The sequence below is a fragment of the Nerophis ophidion genome, linkage group LG22 (assembly GCF_033978795.1).
Source record: "Nerophis ophidion isolate RoL-2023_Sa linkage group LG22, RoL_Noph_v1.0, whole genome shotgun sequence".
Taxonomy (NCBI): Eukaryota; Metazoa; Chordata; class Actinopteri; order Syngnathiformes; family Syngnathidae; genus Nerophis; species Nerophis ophidion.
This window is the reverse complement of record NC_084632.1, coordinates 8,836,049-8,858,862: the sequence shown is the minus strand read 5'-3', so window position 1 is coordinate 8,858,862 and position 22,814 is coordinate 8,836,049. Positions and strand designations below refer to the sequence as shown.

General features: G+C 40.9%; 1 protein-coding gene and 1 long non-coding RNA gene across 2 annotated transcripts in view; both read left to right on the top strand.

The window, feature by feature from the left end:
• The window catches only part of LOC133540959 (transducin-like enhancer protein 1), a 372,555-nt gene that overhangs the window by 158,287 nt on the left and 191,454 nt on the right, over nucleotides 1–22,814 (top strand). The gene's annotated exons all lie outside the window — the stretch shown is intronic.
• On the top strand, nucleotides 1,412–2,305 carry LOC133540530 (uncharacterized). Its single transcript, XR_009803656.1, has 2 exons — nucleotides 1,412–1,913; nucleotides 2,010–2,305. It is a non-coding gene; the product is annotated as an uncharacterized LOC133540530 (long non-coding RNA).

Here is a 22,814-nt window from a genome sequence, read left to right as displayed (position 1 = left end):
TTTTCTGTTGTCTATTTAATGTCACAATCGAGCTGCCTGATTGCTGCAAAAGAAGGGAGGAGGCCCACTGCTCACTGTTTCCATGTCAGTGTCTCCAAAAGTGTGCAAAAAAGTTGAAGTGAAGTGAATTATATTTATATAGCGCTTTTCTCTAGTGACTCAAAGCGCTTTACATAGTGAAACCCAATATCTAAGTTACATTTAAACCAGTGTGGGTGGCACTGGGAGCACGTGGGTAAAGTGTCTTGCCCAAGGACACAACGGCAGTGACTAGGATGGCGGAAGCGGGAATTGAACCTGCAACCCTGAAGTTGCTGGCACGGCCACTCTACCAACCGAGCTATACCGCCCCTATATTTGTCGCTACAGTCTTTAGAGGGCTCCGAATACTCTCTTAATATAGCAACAGTTGCTAAGTCTTCTTACTGTCTGGCAGACCAGGTGCATATGAGGCGTGTTAAGAAGCGGTTACAATGCAAGGAGTTGTTGGGACAGACTACACTTACAGACAGTCCCTTCATCCATCCATTTTCTACCGCTTATCCCCTTCGGGGTCGCGGGAGCCTATCTCAGCTACAATGGGGCGGAAGGCGGAGTATGTTATGTTTATTTACTCACTGTTATGTGTTTTATAAGCAAGTAAAGTCAAATGTAGCGCCAAATCAGTTTGTAGCACTCCAAATTCAGGTCATTAGTCAACATTCTAGGAGGCGCCATGTGCTTGTGCAGAGTGACCGAGTGATAAAAGGTGTTTGGTCAGTAGATCTTCGTACAACACAAACACATAAAACCTTCTATTCACTTTGTACCGCTGACAGCAAACAAGATGTTCAATCACGCTGCCTTTCAGCAGCAGACTGATAAAACTGCTCATCAAGTGCAGTTTCCTGCCAGTAGAACTACATAAATAAATCAAAGCAATGCCTGCGGCGCTTCTCTATAATCTTTCTGGAAAAGGTACAGCAAGTGTTGAAATAGAGAGAGGAGCATTTTGTATGAGCAACTATTCAGATAACTTCAACAGGAGTGGCACTTAGCAATCAATGAACGTCACATATGTCCTTTCTAGAAACAACGGCAGATACAAGACTTATCATCGTCTCGAGTGTGTCGACGCCTCTTGGACTGGCTGAAGTGGTATTCAACATAACTGAAATAGAAGCAAAACTATCAATTACCTGCATGTTTACCCATAACTTTGCCTACAGATATAAGGAGAACGGCTGATAATAAAGGATTGTTGCTTGTTGACATGGTTTTCCTCCATTTTATTTACATTCTCCTGTTTAATATGATTTTGTCACGGCGCGGACTCGTACACGCATTACCCCCGCAACTGTTTGTCAGAGTTCCTCCTCTGGCTTCTCGTCTGGACGTGCACGCAGACAATTGTGCATCAGAGCACCTAAACTTGACGAGAGGGAGCGGCATAAAAGTCAGCGGACCCAGGAGACCTTCGCCAGAACGTCTGGCACCACTCCCTCGTTCCTTGCTCGCCTTCTTTGTGCTCTTCCTCGTTCCCGTGTTTGATGTCCTTTGTGTCTTCCAAAGTGTCTTCCCTGTTGCCTGTGATCGTATCCTGCCTCACGACCTCCACCTGGATCTCTGCTTGCCTCCCTCGACCCTTGACCTCTGCTTGGACTCGGACATTGTTGCATCTCCCCAGCCCCCGACTGCCTGCCTCCCTACTGACCGCCTCTTCGCCTTGCCCCTTGGATTCGGCGAAAGATTCACACAACACGCACCGACAACAACCCCTGGTAAAACTGTTTGTCAGAGTTCCTCCTCTGGCTGCTCGTCTGGACACGCACGCAGACAATTGTGCATCACAGCACCTGAACTTGACGAGAGGGAGCGGCATAAAAGTCAGCGGACCCAGGAGGCCTTCGCCAGAACGTAGCCTATCTTTCACAGTAAGTATCACGTCTGGCACCAATCCCTCGTTCCTTGCTCGCCTTCTTTGTGCTCTTCCTCGTTCCTGTGTTTGACGTCCTTTGTGTCTTCCAAAGTGTCTTCCCTGTTGCCTGTGATCGTATCCTGCCTCACGACCTCCACCTGGATCTCTGCTTGCCTCCCTCGACCCTTGACCTCTGCTTGGACTCCAGCCCTCGACTGCCTGCCCCCCTACTGACTGCCTCTTCGCCTTGCCCCTTGGATTCGGCGAAAGATTCACACAACACGCACCGACAACAACCCCTGATAAAACTTACATTGTTAATTCTACACATCGTCCTCACTCATTCACTTGTGGTAGCATACACACCCCACACACCCATCAAGGTTTCAATAAACCTGATAAACCGCAGTTCTGCCTGGGTGTCGCCTCCTTCCCTTTGCCCGGCACATAACAGATTTTATGGCAAGAGGATCATAGTCTGTGTTTCGGAGCTGTGATTCATTAGGTGGAGATTTTAAAAGGAGAACTGCAATTTTGGGGGGAATTTTGCCTATCGTTCACAAGCGTTATGAGAGACAAGAAGACAAACATTTTTGCTTTTTTCTTTTCTAACATAAAAATCATCTCGTTCTAGTTGGCTAGCAATGCAGTTAATGAGAGTCATCAATTCTACCTCTAAATCACTTGAAAAAATATTTGAAAAACCATCAATTCTTGATTTGTTCTGTAACCTGTATAATAACCAAGCTGTAGCAACATTGTTATTGTAACAGCGAACACTGAGGAACTCTTTTTCTAGCATACTAACACAATGGCGTACTTCTGTGTTAGCCGTAAACGCTAACTACGGCAAGAGATAAGCTGGCTTCTATGTAAACACGAAACATGTTTGAGTTCGTAACGCACAACAGTGAGCTAGGACACCAATCTGTACTGAGCAAAAAACATGATCATATTATAGTATCTGTAAAGTATTATTTCAGGTTTTGTTTGTACAGAGCTTGCAAGAGAGTTTATGTACTGTAGTTGTAATTACACGCATGATGTGCTGCGTGTATCAAGATCAATATTAAAGTGACTCACTTGATGGACAGTTGTTTTTCTGGTTCAGCTGGCTGGGGACAATTCCTGTTGATTTTGGGTAAGCAATCCATTTATGTCGAAATAACCTGGCTCCAAGTCCCATATTTATTGTGTCAAATTCACTTTCACCTCACTCTCCCGGCTTCCGTCTGCTCCAAAGTCTCATTCTTCCTTTGTGCTCGCAGCAGTGTGTGTTTAGCTTCAAAAGAATATAGTTGTAAATCCTCATTAGTCCAAAAATAGTTGTCTTTGTTAAATTCAAAATAAATCAAGATCTGTGATGTCCTGAAGCTGTAATATTTGAAGATGTGGCGACTATGTTGCAACCTTTTACACATTCTTTACTCCTCGTTCTCACTGCAAAAACTTGACACCGACTACGTTTACACTGCAGGCCAAACCGGCCAAAATCAGATTTTTTAATAAATCAGATTATTTTCAAGGTGATCTGTTTACACTCTGCGATGAGGTGGCGACTTGTCTAGGGTGTACCCCGCTTTACGCCCGATTGTAGCTGAGATAGGCGCCAGGGAATAAGCGGTAGAAAATGGATGGATAGATTGTTTACACTGAAAGTAAAATGTGATCTTTATTAGACTCCAGTAGAAAAGTGCACAGGATGTAATGTGGGCCCCAATGAGCTGGAAGTTGACTGGATTACATGAATGAACAAGGAAGTCTCTACTAGTACTACTAATACTACTACTACAAAACAAAATAAAAGTCGCCACCATTGATTCCTTTGTGTGTCTCAGTAGGGCTGGGCGATATGGCCTTTTTTTTAATATCGCGATATTTTTTTAGGCCATATCACGATACACGATATATATCTCAATATTTTGCCTTAGCCTTGAATGAACACTTGATGCATATAATCACAGCAGTATGACGACTCTATATGTCTACATTCAAACATTCTTCTTCATACTGCATTAATAATATATGCTACTTTTAAACTTCCATGTAGAGAAGGAAATCACAACTAAAAAAGTCACTTTTATCATACAGTGTTGATCTGGACATGTTTGCCCCGGCATTTTGATGGGGTGGGCGTGTGGCACCGAACGGAGATTTTGCACTCTTCATTCTCTAGCACAGGGGTCGGGAATCTTTTTGGCTGAGAGAGCCATGAAAGCCAAATATTTTAAAATGTATTTTCATGGGAGCCTTATATATTTTTTTTTTTAACACTGAATACAACTAAATGCGTGCATTTTTAAGTAACTTCAACGTGTTTTGAGTACAATAACTCATTTTTTTTAATAACATTTTTATTCTAAAGCTAACCAATAATAAATAGAATACTTCTTACCATTAATGCGCCTTCTTGAACAAATGCGTTAGAAAACGAATGGATGGATTAAAATGCAGGAGAATGTTTTGTATTTTGAACATTATTTTTAACTCCAATTACCAGTGGAAATATTATTTTTTTTATCGTGTTAAGCAATGTCAGCTAAGATTAATCTGAGAGCCAGATGCATCCATCAAAAGAGCCACATCTGGCATATTGACAGAGCTTAACCCATTGTTACTATAACAACCTACAAGATTAATATAGGTTGCCTCTCTCTCTTCCCTATCATCTTTCGGTATTCCTTTTTTTTTTTTTTATTTCATTAATTTATTTTTTTTAATTATCAGTCTAGCTATCATTATGTATACGTATTGTTGCATTTGAACAACTGTATTGTTGATAATAGAGGTAAACTATTGGTTTTGTTCATGATCAATAGCGCTTTTTCTATTGGTATTGCTCCAGTTTTAGTGTAAAAATGCTCATTGTTAATACTATATTATTTATTTCACTAACTGCTTATTTGCTATCACTTTTACGATCATATTTGTACATATTGTATGTGCTGGTGTTGTTCTATTGTTGTTGTTGTTTTTGTCTCTCTGTCTAATCCCCCTCTTATCCCCACAACTTCCCCCTTTGTCTTCCTTTTTTTCTCTTTCTATCCCCTCCTGCTCCGGCCCGACTGCACCAAATGATAATATAAATACATTTAATAAAGTCACATTCAAATAAGGCAACAAGAGAAGTATCCTACACTTCTCTTTTGTAAAGTAAATCTGAACAGCCGATATGGACATCTACATCAACTATATGATTTGCCTGAGAAGCTGGACAGGACAAAAAAAAAAGAAAAAAGAGCCACATCTGGCTCTAGAGCCATAGGTTCCCTACCCCTGCTCTAGCAGGTGACTTTTCAAATGATGCTACATATTAGCAGTAATGCTACTTTTTGTAGCAACGCTTGTGCCCCACACTTGACAAAAAGGGAATTAATTCTTCCTTCATTTGTTACCAGATCCGCACCTTCTTTCTCTCGTATTACCACTCGCACGGCTGCGCTAGCATCACAGCTAACTCGCACGGCTGCTCCCTCTCTGCTCCGCGAGGGCGTATACGTATGTGACGTATGAGGTGACAGTATGTGAGGTATGTAAGAAGGTGCGCTTTCTGTCTGTGAGAAAAAGAGACAAGAAAAAGTGAGAAGAGCCTGTCGTGTAATGCCCGCAGCTAAAAGCAACTGCGTGAGAACGTATACTCGAATACCACGATATAGTCATTTTCTATATCGCAGAGAGACAAACCCGCGATATATCGCCCAGCCCTATGTCCCAGTCTCTGTTTTTTTCTTCCTCTACTCGGGCAGATGTAACAGTTGGTTGGGGGGCGCATAATCAATGAAAATAACATATGATATGGTCGCCACACCTTCAAAATGAGTGCTTATTTACATGAAAATACATTCAAATAATATAATGTATGAATGGCTGTATATGGTTTAATTTATTTACTTCTCTTCCTTTTATGGCTGTTAAGTAGAGGAGACATGGACATCAGACTGGATCAATGTAAGCTTTATTTTTCAACTCCTTTGTAAGCAAATACGCCACAGCGTCAATTGCTGTCCTTCAAAAATCGGTATTTCTTCGGAATCAAAAAATATATTGATCTATTACATATAGCCTGGTATTTACATGCTGTTGACTAGTGATGCACCGAACATTCGGGCGTTGAAAATCGACTTTGCCCACCGAATATCGAATGTTGTGATGAACTACTGTATCCATCCATTTTCGGTGGGGGACTGCATCATTTCCCGCGCGCACAAATGACGTAGCTGGCCCAAAGCTGACGATAAAGTGACATACAGGTTGCATTCAGGTTGCATTGCGCTAAGATTGAAGTCAAATTCGAGAAGATCGGATGCCAATCGGATTCGGATGACCTCGTTGTGAGAAAAATTGTGTGTAAAATATCAAAAAAAACGTTGTATTACATTGTGTTCCGGACAAGAAGACATAAGGCTGAAACCTTTCAAGAAGAATGCTCGTAAAAGTCCACTTGGACTTCCAAGCGGACGGATGGAAGGATGTGCCCAACTTCCAGAAGAACTCCTTTTGAAGTATTTTTACGGACTCTCTTTAAACCATTTTAAGGAACTATTTTTGATGTATTTTATGGGACTCTCTTTGAACTATTTTATGGAACTCTTTTTGAACTGTTCGGGAACCGATGGCAACGCTGTTTACGACCCACTTCCCTGAGGAAGCAGCTGCGGGAAGGAAGGGGGAGAAAGTCAAATAAAGGAGGAGGAGTACGATCTTGGGGCAGAGCGTGGTGCAGGACTGTAAAAAGTGTACAGTGGCTATGCCTCTCCTCAGATCTGAGTCCAAATTTAATTATGTCTCTGCTTAATTCTTTGCCTTTTTTCTTGTTTAATAGATGTCATCAGTGTTTGACCCTGACACTTGTGACGTGGCCTGGATCTGATGTGAACAGATCAGATTTGAAGCACTTTGAAATGTTTAAACTAGTAAAAAAATAAAAATAAAAATCAGATCTGTGTCACTGCAGAGCAACAAAAATCAAATATGGGGTGCAGTGTAAACAGGGCCAAATTTGCATTTCAGGCTCCTGGAGATGTTGCCACACACTGTGTGTACTTTGAGAAAAAGGCGAGCTTTTAGTGCGAGCGCGGGGCTGGGATCAATGGAGGCGTCAGCGGGACTTTGAGCTGAAAGAACCAGCCGCTTGCTCTGATACAGCAGGCATCCACGCAGAGAAACACAGACAAAAAGAACCAACACAAAACAGCACTTCACATGCTTCTTTCATCTTAATGCGAGGGATGTAATTGAGACGTTTTTGTTATTCTAACAATCTTACCAATTTTCTGGAACAAATTGCGTTATTTGGCTGAAGGAAGGAAGTTATAATGAAATCTTAATGGCTTTATTTGTTAGGCTAAACAAGATGCCACACTAACAATTTAGTTTTTGCCACCGTATTTATTTACTCACCATTGGGTAGTTTTGAAAAGCCGTTTGTGGTATCCAGATAACTGTTGCCTTGAGGTTAATAGTAGCTGTAAAAAAAAAAAAACATCATTTGGTTAGAAGGAGACTCCTGCTTGGCACTCAGCATCAAGGCTTGGAAATGGGGGTTAAATCACCAAAAATTATTCCCGAGCGCTACCACTGCTGCTGCTCACTGCTCCCCTCACCTCACCTCCCAGGGGGTGGTCAAGGGTGATGGGTCAAATGCAGAGAATAACTTCGCCACACCTAGTGTGTGATTGGTACTTTAAAGACCTACTGAAACCCACTACTACCGACCACGCAGTCTGATAGTTTATATATCAATGACGAAATATTAATATTGCAACACATGCCAATACGGCCGGTTTAGTTTACTATATTACAATTTTATATTTCCCGTGGAGTTTCCTGTTGAAAACGTCGCGGAATGACGCGTGTTTGTGACGTTATTGGTTGGAGGCGACATTTTAGCCCAGCACCACTTACGGCTAAAAGTCGTCCCTTTTTTGATCGCATAATTACACAGTATTTTGGACATCTGTGTTGCTGAATCTTTTGCAATTTGTTCAATTAATAATGGAGACGTCAAATAAGAATGCTGTTGGTGGAAAGCGGTGGATTGCAGCTGCCTTTAAAAACCGAAACACAGCCGGTGTTTCTTTGTTTGTTGTGAAGCTTTAACACAGAGCGGTCAAGCGAACATGTTTCTCTACATCAACTAGCAAGTTTTTGGATGGGAAAATTGTGATATTAAGTCGGCTTTTACCAGAGACTTGAGTGGATTACGCGACCTCATCCTGCAGCTCAAAAAGGCAGCTGTGATCTTGGCTCCTCGGCTTCTCTCAGAGACACTGGCGTTCACCGCAGCCATCCGACTTTCAGGTATGACTTTATATTCTCACTAAAATACTGTTAACACAATAAGCAGATAAGGGATTTTCCAGAATTGTCCTATTAAATGTGTCTAATTACATCTGACACGCTCCCACGGCCACCGCCTGGAGCCGTCGTCTCTTCTTTTTTTGTGCTTCACTCTAACTTTCCTCATCCACGAATCTTTCATCCTCGCTCAAATTAATGGAGAAATCGTCGCTTTCTCGGTCCGAATTGCTCTTACTGCTGGTGGCTCACATTATAAACAATGTGAGGATGTGAGGCGCCCTCACACCGGTGACGTCACGCGCACATTGTCTGCTACTTCCGGTACAGGCAAGGCTTTTTTTATTAGCGACCAAAAGTTGGGAACTTCATCGTCGATGTTCTCTACTAAATCCTTTCAGCAAAAATATGGCAATATCGCGAAATGATCAAGTATGACACATAGAATGGACCTGCTATCCCCGTTTAAATAAGGAAATCTCATTTCAGCAGGCCTTTAACTTTTTAACTTTAATTCAACAAACTGACACACCTGTCTTTCATTTACAGCCCACACATGCAGCCGTGTGGGAGAGAGGTGTCATTTAAGTATGACTAAAACGGTAAAATGAGCAGATTGTTTGGAAAATAAAAATAATATTGAATTGAGGTGTCAACAATTGAGCCTCATTTCCGAAGTTAGCAAAGAGTTCTAGCTAACAACAGCTAACGAGTTAGCCTATACTTCTGTAAATAAATATACAACAATTAGACTCACCCATGTAGTATGGTGTAATAGATTACTGAAACGCACATTTCTATCGGGATTAAAAACAAACAATAATGGTCATTATAGTCACAATGACTGTCACACTTACGAGACAAGCGGGCGGGCACATGGAGGGTACAGGCTGTCGCGCAGTGCATTCTGGGACTTGTAGTAATAGAATATGATTATTTTTTTATGCGGGGACTGGGATTCGGCCACATAGTTCCAATAAATTTGACTAAAATTTTACTAACCATACAATACATTGCATCTAATACTATCAAAATCGTAATTTTAAATAAATTCCCCAAATGCTAGAAAAAATAGATGTATATACATTAGCCAAACTCTGTTCATTTGTTTATTACTTGTTGACAGTTTCATAACTGGTGTATGTTTTTGCACATCTTCTTTGAAAGTGTTTAAACCAGGGCTGTCCATAGTGCGGCGCGCAAACCAAGTTTTTTTGGTAAAAAACAGCAGGGGTGAAAATGTAAGAAGTAATGAGAAAAAGCTGAAATAAAAAAAATTTAAAAGTAAAATATACTTAGATGACTAAAACGTAAAGCTCACACAACAGTTTGTCTTTTAATATACACAATATCGGTTTTTAGCATCTTTTTTTTAAATTAATATTATTATCAAAATGGCCCCTACTAACTTTGACTTTGTGGAGAGGCGGAGCCGACGGCGGGGCAGGACATGCTGTGGCCCTGCTCAAGATGGCGGCCAGGAGGCGGAGAATGCGGCGGAACCAAGAGGCGGGGCGTACCGGGAGCGACGCCGCAGCAATCCAGATCAGGTGCGTGGCTCACACACCGACTCACAATCTGCCTATCTCCTCACAGTGTATAAAATGGGAGAAGGAGGAAAGATCAAGAGAGGAGAGGTGGAGTGTCCGCAACAGATACAGCAGTGCCGGAAGAAACAAGAACGATCCGAGAATGAGCCCCAGACAAGGACGACGACAACGGCAGCTGAAAAGCCGACCGGAACGAGCAGCGGAGAAGGAGCTAAAAAGCGACCTGATCGACACAGAAGCTTTGTTATTTGAAAAAATAAAAGAGTCAAACCTGCTCAACCAGATGTCCTTCCTGGGTGATCCACGCAACCCACACTACGACGGCAAGAGTCGGCCACAGACTTTTTAGTATGGGGTCCTTGGTGGAAAACATTTAGACATTCCTAATCTTAGGTATTAGGAGGAATAAGAATCAAATAAAATAGAAATATAAACAAAGTTGAGGTAATTATTCATTTAATTAAAACATACAAATAATATAAACTAGGGAATTGATTAATTTGAAAAATGACAACAACAATAGGGCAGCACGGTGTGAGAGGGGTTAGTGTGTCTGTCTCACAATACGAAGGTCCTGAGTAGTCCTGGGTTCAATCCCAGGCTGGGGATCTTTCTGTGTGGGGTTTGCATGTTCTCCCCGTGACTGCGTGGGTTCCCTCTGGGTAGTCCGGTTTCCTCTCACTTCCAAAGACATGCACTTGTGGATAGGCCCCTCCCACCTGCAAAGACATGCACCTGTGGATAGGCCCCTCCCACCTGCAAATACATGCACCTGGGGATAGGTTGATTGACAACACTAAATGGTCCCTAGTGTGTGAATGTGAGTGTGCATGTTGTCCGTCTATCTGTGTTGGCCCTGCGATGAGGTGGCGACTTGTCCAGGGTGTACGCCGCCTTCCGCCCGATTGTAGCTGAAATAGGCACCAGCAAGCCCCGCGACCCCAAAGGGAATAAGCGGTTGAAGATGGATGGATGGATGGACAAAAACAATAATAAACACTGTTAAATGTGTAGGTGAACATTAATATTTATGTATAGTGGCAGCATTTTTGACACTAGTTATGCAGTTAAACGATACTATTAATATTATAGTTGTTGTTATTAGGATTTAGTTCTTACAGGGGAAAAAAACAACAGTAAAAATGTAAGAGAAAAGAGCAAACTAAACGTAATGTAATCAGAAAAAGCTCAAATGTTTAAAATAACAATTAATAATAATATACTTAGTCACCTATAAGACAAAGCTATCACAAAGTTTTGTCTTTAAATATATATAATATCTGTTTTTAAAATATACATATATATTAAAAGGGCCACAATTAGACTTTTTATTAAACAGCCCTTGGTGGAAAAAGTTTGGACACCCCTGTTTGAAATAATCAACTCAGGAAGAGACAGTGAACATTATAATAATAATCTATTAAGTCAAATAAAGCATGACTAAAATAATAACAATATCGGAACATTTTATTTATATGGCGCTTTAACAACACGAAATAGGAACAATAAAATAATAAACATCCATCCATTTCCTACCGCTTGTCCCTTTTGGGGTCGCAGGGGGTACTGGAGCCTATTTTATAGGGCTGCGGATCTTTGGGTGTACCAAAATTCGATTCAAATCGATTCTTGGGGTCGCGATTCGATTATATATCGATTTTTTTCGATTCAACGCGATTCTCGATTCAAAAACGATATTTTTCCAATTCAAAAGTATTCTGTATTCATTCAATACATAGGATTTCAGCAGGATCTACCCCTGTCTGCTGACATGCTAGCAGAGTAGTAGATTTTTGTAAAAAAAAAAAAGCTTTTATAATTGTAAAGGAAAATGTTTTAGCAACTGATTGCAATGATGTAAATTTATTTTAACTATTAAACGAACCAAAAATATGACTTATTTTATCCTTGTGAAAATATTGGACACAGTGTGTTGTCAATCTTATGAGATGCGATTCAGGTGTCAGCCACTGTGACACTATTGTTCTTTTTTTTTTCTTTTTTTTATAAATGTCTAATGATAATGTCAATGAGGGATTTTTAATCGCTGCTATGCTGAAATTATAACTAATATTGATACTGTTGTTGATAACATTTATTTTTGTTTCACTACTTTTGGTTTGTTCTGTGTCTCCTCTCAATTGCTCTGTTTATTGCAGTTCTGAGTGTTGCTGGGTCAGGTTTGGTTTTGGAGTTGGATTGCATTGTTATGGTATTGCTGTGTATTGGTTTGTTGGATTCATAAAAAAAACATTAAAAAAAAAACAACGATTTAAAAAAAAATTTGAATCGGTTCTGAATCGCACAACGTGAGAATCGCGATTTGTATTCGAATCGATTTTTTCCCACACCCCTACTATCTTAGCTGCATTTTGGCGGAAGGCGGGGTACACCCTGGACAAGTCACCACCTCATGGCAGAGCCAACACAGATGGACAACATTCACACTCACGTTCAATAAGCATGTATAATAATAATGATCTTATGTTCCGTTGATTGATTATGCGCCCCCACCCCAACCAACTGTTACAGCGTGATGGCAGACTTGACATTCAGAGGGAGCTTATTCCTCAGCCCAGGCGCCATCACTGAGAGAGCACGGTGGTCACAAGCTTTGACCGTGGCACCTTCAGGGTCATCTGCTGGTCAGGTCTAAGGAAACCTTCAAGCCTGGAGCTGCTAGGTTGGTCGAGGAGATCTTGGATGGAAGCTGGGGCGCTTTGAAGACATACGTGAGGATCTTCAATTTCACTCTGTGCTTGACTGACAGCCAGTGAAGGGAGGAGAGGATGGGAGGAATGTGTTCCCTCAATTATGCGTCTCATAAACTATTTTCTTCCTTTCCGTTGGAATGAACATGTCACTCATGTCCGCATCGGAGCACATTTTGCTTCATGTCCTCCATGTCTCCCCCACCTGCACTCCCCTCCTGCCTCCCGGCGTGTATGACACACCTGTCCTTTTCAACCACAACTCTTTGATTTTGGCGCCGCAGATAAAGAGCGGCGATAACGTATTGAATGGAGGCCGCTCTGCTTCGCTAATTAAGATCCTGGTTTGCTGCGGCGCTTGATGCTAATTCACAGGTGTCTGCGGCCGGCCCGTCACCATGGCAACCTCGAGGTATGTCCTTTAATCCATGACACACACACACACACACACACACACACACACACACACACATTTTCCTACCTGCCTCACGTTGGGGATGATTAGTCTGGACAAACAATGGCCGTGACGTGGGCTACCCGACACTGAGTCCTCCTTGACAGGAAATTGACGGCGAACCGTCAGATCTTAGCGTGCGTTCCATTGTCAACAGACTTGAAACGCTTGCTGGTGAAAAAAGATCTTGCCATAATGGACTCCATATTTGTCCTGTCCCAGAAACCTTTAAGACCCCATGGGAGAAAAGTGTAGTGACAGCAAGAACTGTGATAATAACCATAGTAGTATTGACAGCAAGAAATGTGATGATAACCATAGAAGTAGTGACAGCAAGAACTGTGATAATAACCATAGTAGTATTGACAGCAAGAAATGTGATGATAACCATAGAAGTAGTGACAGCAAGAACTGTGATGATAACCATAGAAGCAGAAACGCGACGCCATGGGTCTTCGTCCTGGCTGCTCATTACAACATGGCGTCAATCATGCCAAAAGAATAGTAAAAACATTTTTAAAAATGGCGTTTTTTATTCATTCTCATTCTAAATTATTTCATAATTATCAAAAATACATAAAAAACAAACCATAATAATAAATACAAGTTTTATACATAAAAAAAAGTTTTTAAATAACATTTAATTTCTAGGAAGACGTTCAATCGGGCCAAAAGAATAGTAAAAAAATTCTAAAAATTGTGTTTTTTGTTCATCTTCATTGTAAATTATTTCATAATGATCAAAAATACATAAAAAACAAACCATAATAATAGATAAAACTTTTTTACATTAAAAAAAATGTTTTTAAATAACATTTAATTTCTAAGAAGATGTTTTTAGGCCCTATTTATGCAACCAGAAAGACATTTTCTTTCCTTTATTAAAAATGTTTCAATATACATAATTATAACAGCAAATAATACACTACAAAAATCGGTTGGATTGAAGAATCGTACGGAGTTGGGAAATCGATTCCGAATCGAATCGTCGCCCCTGGATTATCTAGAAGTGATTGATGGATGTGTGTGCTCTAAGAAAACTGAGGTTCCAATACTTCCAATACAAATGACATGCAATCATTTGCATGCTCTATGCTCCCTAGCGGGTGTATAATGTAGCCCGGAAGAGTCAGGGTTGCATGGGATTCTGGGTATTTTTTATGTTGTGTTTATGTTGTGTTGCAGTGCGAATGTTTTCCCAAAATGTGTTTGTCATTCTTGTTTGGTGTGGGTTCACAGTGTGGCGCATATTAGTAAGACTGTTAAAGTTGTTTATATCAAAACCTTCAGTGTAACCTGTATGACTGTTGAACAAGTATGCCTTGCAATCGCTTGATGATTGTAATTGAGCTTTCACACAATACGTGTCGGGCCGGTACGCAATTAGTGTTGTGTAGCAGTGGGCACAACTATATGTATCAGAAGATGTTGTGGGTACTGCCATCACGGCTCGCCCTCAATGTTGCTGTCCGAGTGAAAATCGCAGTATGCATACCTCAGACAATTTTAGGGAAAGGCATTGAGGTCAGAAACCTCCCGGTAATTCCGGGAAAGTCGGCAAGTTAACAGCTGAGCCACACCTGTCACACATGGACTTGGATTTGTTTTGCTTCTTCCACGCAAAGGATGATTGGCACGAGACAGACAAGAGTGTGAGTACATTTTGATTTATTTAAACACTATGATACAAAAAGAGGAAAACAAAGGGCGCGCACAAGGGCGGATAACAAACTAGACTATACTCAAAACAAAAGCAACACAATGGCACGACTATATACAAATGAACAAAAACACTAACTGAGGCACAAAACAAACCAAAACTTGCACTGAGGCATAAATACAAAAAACGTACGTGTCTTGGTCAAAACAACAAACAGCATGGCAAGGCATGAAGGTCGGCAAGGTAAGGTAGGTAGGATAGTAGGTATCGTAGGTAAGGTACAAATTTGCCAGGACGAGGACAGAAACAGAATGGCTTAAATAATGACTATGATGATGATTAGTAACAGGTGTGAGGGCTGCTGAGGACAAGGGCGTGACTAGAGGGCAAGGTGAAAATCAATGGGTTACTATGGAAACGAAACAAACCAGGAAGTGCAAAACGCAAGAACTGAATGTCCTAAAAAAACAAAACATAACATGACCAAACATGACAAAAATAAAACATAATCCACAGGCGTGACAACACCAGAGCGATCAAAGAGCCGCGGGTTGCCGACCCCTTTTCTATTGTGTTCTTTTTATGCAATATTCACCATCTAAAAGTGTGATTTCTGCTGTTTTTTGCAGCACCGATCATATTATTTCAACTCATTTAGTGGGATAAGCCAACAGTTGGTGACACGGGTTAATTATTCAATCAAATGTCACTGAAATGTTAGTAAGGCTGCTAATAATCCAACAAAGCGTGGCTGACAACCTCAGAGGACAGTCGGTGTGTTTCTATGTCTTTTGGAGCCACCGCAAAATGTGCTTTACACCTCCAAAAGCGCCCCCAAATAGCCTCTTGATGCGCGGCAATAAATGATGTTTGCCACGTGTAGAGAAGCAGCGGGGGGTGGCAGGTGGGGGGTGGGGGGTGGGGAGAACATCATGTCAGGATGTTGTGCTCCTGTTGGAAGACATGAATCATTTGTGGGGGAACAATAAGTGCAGGGAGGACTAATACCATCAAGCCGCTTGCTCTCATTTCACTTTATTGTTTTGCTTCGCTGCAGGAAAGTAGAAGGGGGAGGGACGGGGAATAAATATAAAAATAAATAAATAAATAAACGATGCCTTGTTTTTTTCTCCAGCCGTTTGCAAATATTGATTTTATTCCTAAATGTCACACAGTTTCCTCTCTGTTTAATAAACCATCTCAACATTGTTACTTTCTATAATCAATCAATCAATACATTCATTAATTGTCTTTAAACGCCCTTACTTCTTTATTATTTACCTTAGTTCTGCACTTATTTATAACTCTACATTCTTTCTCTCATATGTTGACAACATCAGCGGTTGTTAACATAAGCGGTTGACAACATAAGCAGTTGACAACATAACCAGTTGTCAGCATAAGCGGTGGTCAGCGTAAGCGATGGTCAAACTAAGCAGTGGTCAACAAAAGCGGCTTCCAGCATAAATGGAGGTCAGCGTAAACGGTTGTCAACATAAGCGGTGGTCAGTGTAAGCAGTGGTCAACACAAACAGTGGTCAGCAGATGGTAGCCTTCAATGGGGTGAGTTTATATAACCGCCTGTGTTTAAATGTTACATAAGCTGCAGAAATGTATTATTAGCGGCTGGTTGTGGTTAATTCAAGACTACACATTTATTTATATACATTATATAAAGTATTTATATTATAAACCTATAATATAGGCATACTTGCCAACCTTGAGACCTCGGATTTCGGGGGGAGGGGGGGCGTGGTTTGGGCGGGGGTGTGGTTAAGAGGGGACGAGTATAATTCATATACATTTCAAAGGGACTGCCTGGCGCAGTGAAAGAGTGGTTGTGCGCAACCCGAGGGTCCCTGATTCAATCCCCACCTAGTATTAACCTCGTCACGTATGTTGTGTCCTGAGCAAGACACTTCACCCTTGCTCCTGATGGGTGCTGGTTAGCGCCTTGCATGGCAGCTCCCTCCATCAGTGTGTGAATGGGTAAATGTGGAAGTAGTGTCAAAGCGCTTTGAGTACCTTGAAGGTAGAAAAGCGCTATACAAGTACAACCCGTTTGTTGACATAAGCGGTTGTCAACATAAGCGGCTGTCAGCATAAACGGTTGTCGGCGTAAGCGCTTGTCTGCATAAGCGGCGGTCAATGCAAGTGCCAATGAAATATTTGTTATTTGTAAGAAACAAACATATGTTGGCAACATCGGCGGGTGTCAACATAAGCGGTTGACAACATAAGCAGTTGTCAGCATAAGCGGTGGTCAACGTAAGTGATGGTCAGCATAAGCGGTGGCCAAAATAAACAGTAGTCAATATAAGCGGTGGTCAACATAAACGGTGGTCAGCGTAAACGGTTGTCAACATAAGCAGTTGTCGACATAATCGGTGGTCAGCATAAGCGTTTGTCAACATAAGCGGTCGTAATTATAAGCGGCGGTCAATGTAAATGCTAATGAAATATTTGTTATTTGTAAGAAACAAACATATGTTGGCAACATCAGCGGGTGTCAAAATAAGCGGTTGAGAACATAAGCAGTTGTCAGCATAAGCGGAGGTCAACATAAACGATGGTCAGCATAAGCGGTGGTCAAAATAAGCAGTGGTCAACATAAGCATTGGTCAACATAAACGGGGGTCAGCGTAAACTGTTGTCAACATAGGCGGTTGTCGACATAAACGGTGGTCGGCATAAACGGTTGTCAGCATAAGCGATCGTCAGCATAAGCGGCAGTCAATGTAAGTGCTAATGAAATATTAGTGATTTGTAAGAAAACTAACATATGTTGGAAACATCAGCAGGTGTCAACATAAGCGGTTGACAACATAAGCAGTTGTCAGCATAAGCGGTGGTCAGCATAAACGGTTGACAACATAAGCAGTTGTCAGCATAAGCGGTGGTCAGCATAAGCGATGGTCAGCATAAGCGGTGGTCGAAACAAGCAGTGGTCAACAAAAGCGGCTGCCAGCATAAATGGTGTCAGCGTAAACGGTTGTCAGCATAAGCGGTAGTCAGTATAAGCGGTGGTCAACATAAACAGTGATCAGCGTAAATTGTTGTCAACATAAGCGGTTGTTGGCATAAGCGGTGGTCGGAGTAAGTGAAAATGAAATATTTATTTGTAAGAAACAAACATATGTTGGCAACATCAGCGGTTGTCAACATAAGCGGTTGACAACATAAGCGATTGTCAGCATAAGCAGTGGTTAACATAAGCGGTGGTCAACATAAACTGTGGTCAGCATAAACGGTTGTCAACATGAGCGGTTGTCGACATATGCGGTGGCCAAAATAAGCAGTGGTCAACATAAGCGGTGGTCAACATAAACGGTGGTCAGCGTAAACTGTTGTCAACATAAGCGGTGGTGAGTATAAGCGGTTGGTTAACATAAGCGGTGGTCAACATAAACGGTGGTCAGCGTAAACTGTTGTCAACATAAGCAGTTGTCGACATAAGCGGTGGTCAGCATAAGAAGTGGTCCGTATAAGTGGTGGTCAACATAAGCATTGAACAGCGTAAACGGTTGTCAACATAAGCGATTGTCAGCATAAGCGGCGGTCAATGTAAGTGAAAATTAAATATTTGTTATTTGTAAGAAAGAAACAAATATTCAACGTGTGAGTTTTGTTAGTTGCTGTGGAATCCAAATGAAACCTGCCAATGCTCTTATTTTGAAGCTTACTCTGCACTGAACAGGGGGTGTGTACGTCTTAATGCTGTGTAATTCGACTAGTAATGATGCTGCTTGGTCATTATGATGGTGATGATAATACCGATACCGCGTGTCAACATAAACAGACCTTTTTGCAAAACTGCTGAAATATTATGCAGACAATACCATGCACTGTATGTCAACATAAGCGGCAGGCAGGCCAGCCAGGATGGACCACATTGATCCCACAATGTTGTGGTTTGAGTGCAGATTCCAAAAGGTCAAAATAGGTGACAAGAAGAAGAAGAAGAAGAAGAAGAAGAAGAAGAAGAAGAAGAAGAAGGAAGAAATGAAGAAGAGAAATGACATGAAAGTCAACACAAGTGGATATGAAATAGGTGGCACTGGCACTCTGCTGGTCTAAACACAGATGCTCTTATTTTGAAGCTTACTTTGCTCTGAGCAGGAAGTGAGGGTGTGCATGTTTAATGCAGAGTAGTTGTTACGTTTACGTTTACAATATCACATCATAAGTTGACATAAACACACACTTTTTATTTTTTTTTTCATTTTATTAGTTCATTTTATTAATAATTAGTGTGTAATTCAGCATCTTTAGTGAAAATTGAATATTTTTTTCTGGTGACTAACAACCCAAAGAATTTATAGTGTGCATTTAGTTAGTTGCTGTGGAATCCACATTATTTCTGCCATGCTTTTATTTTGAAACTTACTTTGCTCTTCCTACTCCGTTTTGTTCATGACGAATTGCTACGACATGAGTGTACATTTTTTAAGAATTCCTCCCACTTTTATCCCACTTCCCTTTCTCACCTGTGCTGAAGGTTCCCTGTGTTGCCATGGCAACCTTCCTTGGCCTTCCTTCCTGTGATTTTTTAAAAAGTTCAAGTTATTCATGTGGTTTTTAAAGATGTTAAGTTTATTCTTGTGATTTTAAACAAATAAATCCCCAAACTGCCAAATGTTATTTGTAACGTGAAGAAGTTCAGTCTGGATGTGAAAGTCATCTTCTTTCTTCTTTTCTCGTTCCTCTTTCTTTATTCCTTCTTTATTCATTTGTTTCTTTCTTATTCCACTTTCTTCATTTTTTTTATTCCTCTTTCATTATTCCTATTTTCTTTCCTTTTTTTAAATCAATCTTTTTTTCTTTCTTTGTCTTTTTTCTTTTTAGGGACAAGTGGTAGGAAAATGGATGAATGGATGGATGGCATTCCTTTTTTTCTTCTTTAGTCATTTGTCTTCTATCTATTCCTCTTTCTTCATTTTTGTATTCCTCTTTTTCATTTCTCTATCCCTGTTCTTTCTTTATTTCTTCTTTATCTCCTATCTATTCCTCTTTCTTCATTTGTTATTCCTCTTGTCCTTTTCTCTGTACCTCTTCTCTCTTTCTTCATTCTTTCTCTTCTATCTATTCCTCTTTCTTCATTTCTATTCCCCTCATTCTTTCTTTTATCTTCATTGTTCTTTCTGTAATTTTCTTTCTGTCTTTGTTCCTCATTCTACATTATTTACCCTTTCTTCTCCTTTCCTTATTCCTCTGTCTTAAGTCTTTTTTATTTGCCCTTTTAATTGTTTTTCATTCTTTGTTCCATTCTAATGTCCTATTTACTCATTCCTATTTCTTTATTCCACACTTTTCGTTGTCCATTCCTCATATTTCTTTCTTTATTCATCTTTCTTCATCATCCATCTTTTTCCATCACTAATTTTTCTTTCCCTGTTAGTCCTTCTTTGTTGCTTTCTTTCTTTTTCTTCAATTCTTGTTCTTCTCCATTCTTTATTCCTCATTCGTCTTCCCTTATTCATTTTTCTTATTTTCTATTTTCCCACTCTTTCCTTATTCCTCCATCCTCTTTCTCCATGACTCATGTTATTCCTGTCAGGCTTGCCACTGACAGTTTGTTTGTGTTTTAGTTTTTCCTCTGTGTGATTAGTATTTCCTGTTTTTAGTTCCTTATTTTGTCGGTTTCCTGTTTCTCCCCTATGCGCTGTTTTCCCTCAGCTGCGGCTGATTGGCACCTGGCCACACCTGGTGTCAATCAGCCCACTTCTAATCGAGCCTGTTTTTGTCCTCCAGTCAGTTGCTGGGTTATTGTATTGTCACGTCCATGTCGCTCTTGTCGTTGCTACCTGTCGAGTCGTGTTTTGTATTTGCAGCGTAGTGGTAAGCTTTATTTGATTGCGGTTTTTAGCTTACTGCCTTTTGTTCCATGCTTCCAAGTTTGTTTTCTTATTTCATGTACGACTTCTGTTTCCTGCTCGAGACCTGCTAGCTTCCACGCTAGGCCTTTTTGTTTTTGCTAGTTTCCATTTATTTTATAGTTCCCATGCTAGCTTTTTTTGTTTATCCGCTCACGTGCACACTTTTTGTTTGTACCCTTTGCTTGTTCTTGTTTAGTTTGAATTAAATCATGTTTTCTTATTCAATGCCTGCCTCCATCTCTGCATCTTGGAGTTCGTCACAAACTAACTCTGACAATTCCCTTTTTCCTCATTCCTTGTTTCTAGCCTCATTCCTCCTTCTTCTTTCTCTATTCCTCCTAATTAATCCAACTCATTCCTTCATCACCCTTTCATCATTTTTCTTCCCGCTTTCTTTCTTCTTCAATAAGAAGTTGTGGCTTTTGCAGCCCTTTGATTGATTGATTGTTTGATTCATTGAATAATCTTTTTTTCCTTTCTTTAGTCCTCTTCATCCACTTTTGTTCCTCCTTCTTTATTTCCTCATTTTCAGCTGCTCTGGGATGTTGATGGGGCGGAGGGGCGGCACCCCTCAATGACGCGAGTGTTGCATGAAAGGATGACTTGGTGTGCAAGACTTTGGACACACAAGCGGTTGTGTAACACGGGTGGATGCAGTTTGCCAAAAAGCGAGTCCCAGGGCCAAAAGCCATCGTAGCGGCTGGTAATTGAGAGCTGTAAATAGTCCCATATTTCATTCTTTCACTCCTTCAAAAAGAAACCACTTTGCTCTGCGGTTGCCATGGCGACCCCAAAGCCAATAAAGCGGCGATCAACCTTTCCTGCCTGCTGCCAAGAAAGCTGAGAAACAAATTACCCCAATCGCGTTTGCCCTCCCGCGTAAAGGCTGCACTCCGTCATGGCTGCTGCGGCAGAGCCAGATGACAACATTAAAAATCCATTTGGAAAGGCGGAGGAGAAGAACGGAGCGAAGACCGCCAATGTCTGCTCACCTGCGGGGAACCTTGTGGCAACCCCATCACATTTCTTCACCTCAAACAGATTTTACTTTGCCAATACTCTGTCCTATATATATATATATATATATACAAACCCCGTTTCCATATGAGTTGGGAAATTGTGTTAGATGTAAATATAAACAGAATACAATGATTTGCAAATCATTTTCAACCCATATTCAGTTGAATATGCTACAAAGACAACATATTTGATGTTCAAACTGATAAACATTTTTTTTTTTTTTTGCAAATAATCATTAACTTTAGAATATGATGCCAGCAAGACGTGACAAAGAAGTTGGGAAAGGTGGCAATAAATATTGATAAAGTTGAGGAATGCTCATCAAACACTTATTTGGAACATCCCACAGGTGTGCAGGCTAATTGGGAACAGGTGGGTGCCATGATTGGGTATAAAAGCAGCTTCCGTGAAAATGGTCAGTCATTCAGAAACCAGGATTGGGAAACGGTCACCACTTTGTGAACAAATGTGTGAGCAAATTGTCAAACAGTTTAAGAACAACGTTTCTCAACGAGCTATTGCGAGGAATTTAGGGATTTCACCATCCACAGTCCATAATACCATCGAAAGGTTCAGAGAATCTGAAGAAATAACTGCACGTAAGCGATGATAATACGGACCATTGATCCCTCAGGCGGTACTGCATCAAAAAGCGACATCAGTGTGTAAAGGATATCACCACGTGGGCTCAGGAACACTTCAGAAAACCACTGTCAGTAACTACAGTTTGTCGCTAAATCTGTAAGTGCCAGTTAAAACTACTATGCAAAGCCAAAGCCATTTATCAACAACGCCCAGAAACGCCGCCGGCTCAGCTAAGATGGACTGATGCAAAGTGGGAAAGTGTTCTGTGGTCTGACGAGTCCACATTTCAAATTGTTTCTTGGAAACGTTGAATGTCGTATCCTCAGGACCAAAGAGGAAAAGAACCATCAGTACTGTTATAGGTGCAAAGTTGAAATGCCAGCATCTGTGATGGTATGGGGGTGTATTAGTGCCCAAGGCATGGGTAACTTACACATCTGTGAAGGCACCATTAATGCTGAAAGGTACATACAGGTTTTGGAACAACATATGTTGCCATCCCATATGGACGCCCCTGCTTATTTCAGCAAGACAATGCCAAGTCACTTGTTACAACAGCGTGGCTTCATAGTAAAAGAGTGCAGGTACTAGACTGGCTTGCCTGTAGTCCAAACCTGTCTCCCTTTGAAAATGTGTGGCGCATTATGAAGCTTAAAATACCACAACGGAGACCCCGTTGAGACTGTTGAACAACTTAAGCTGTACATAAAACAAGAATGGGAAAGAATTCCACCTGAAAAGCTTCAAAAATGTGTCTCCTCAGT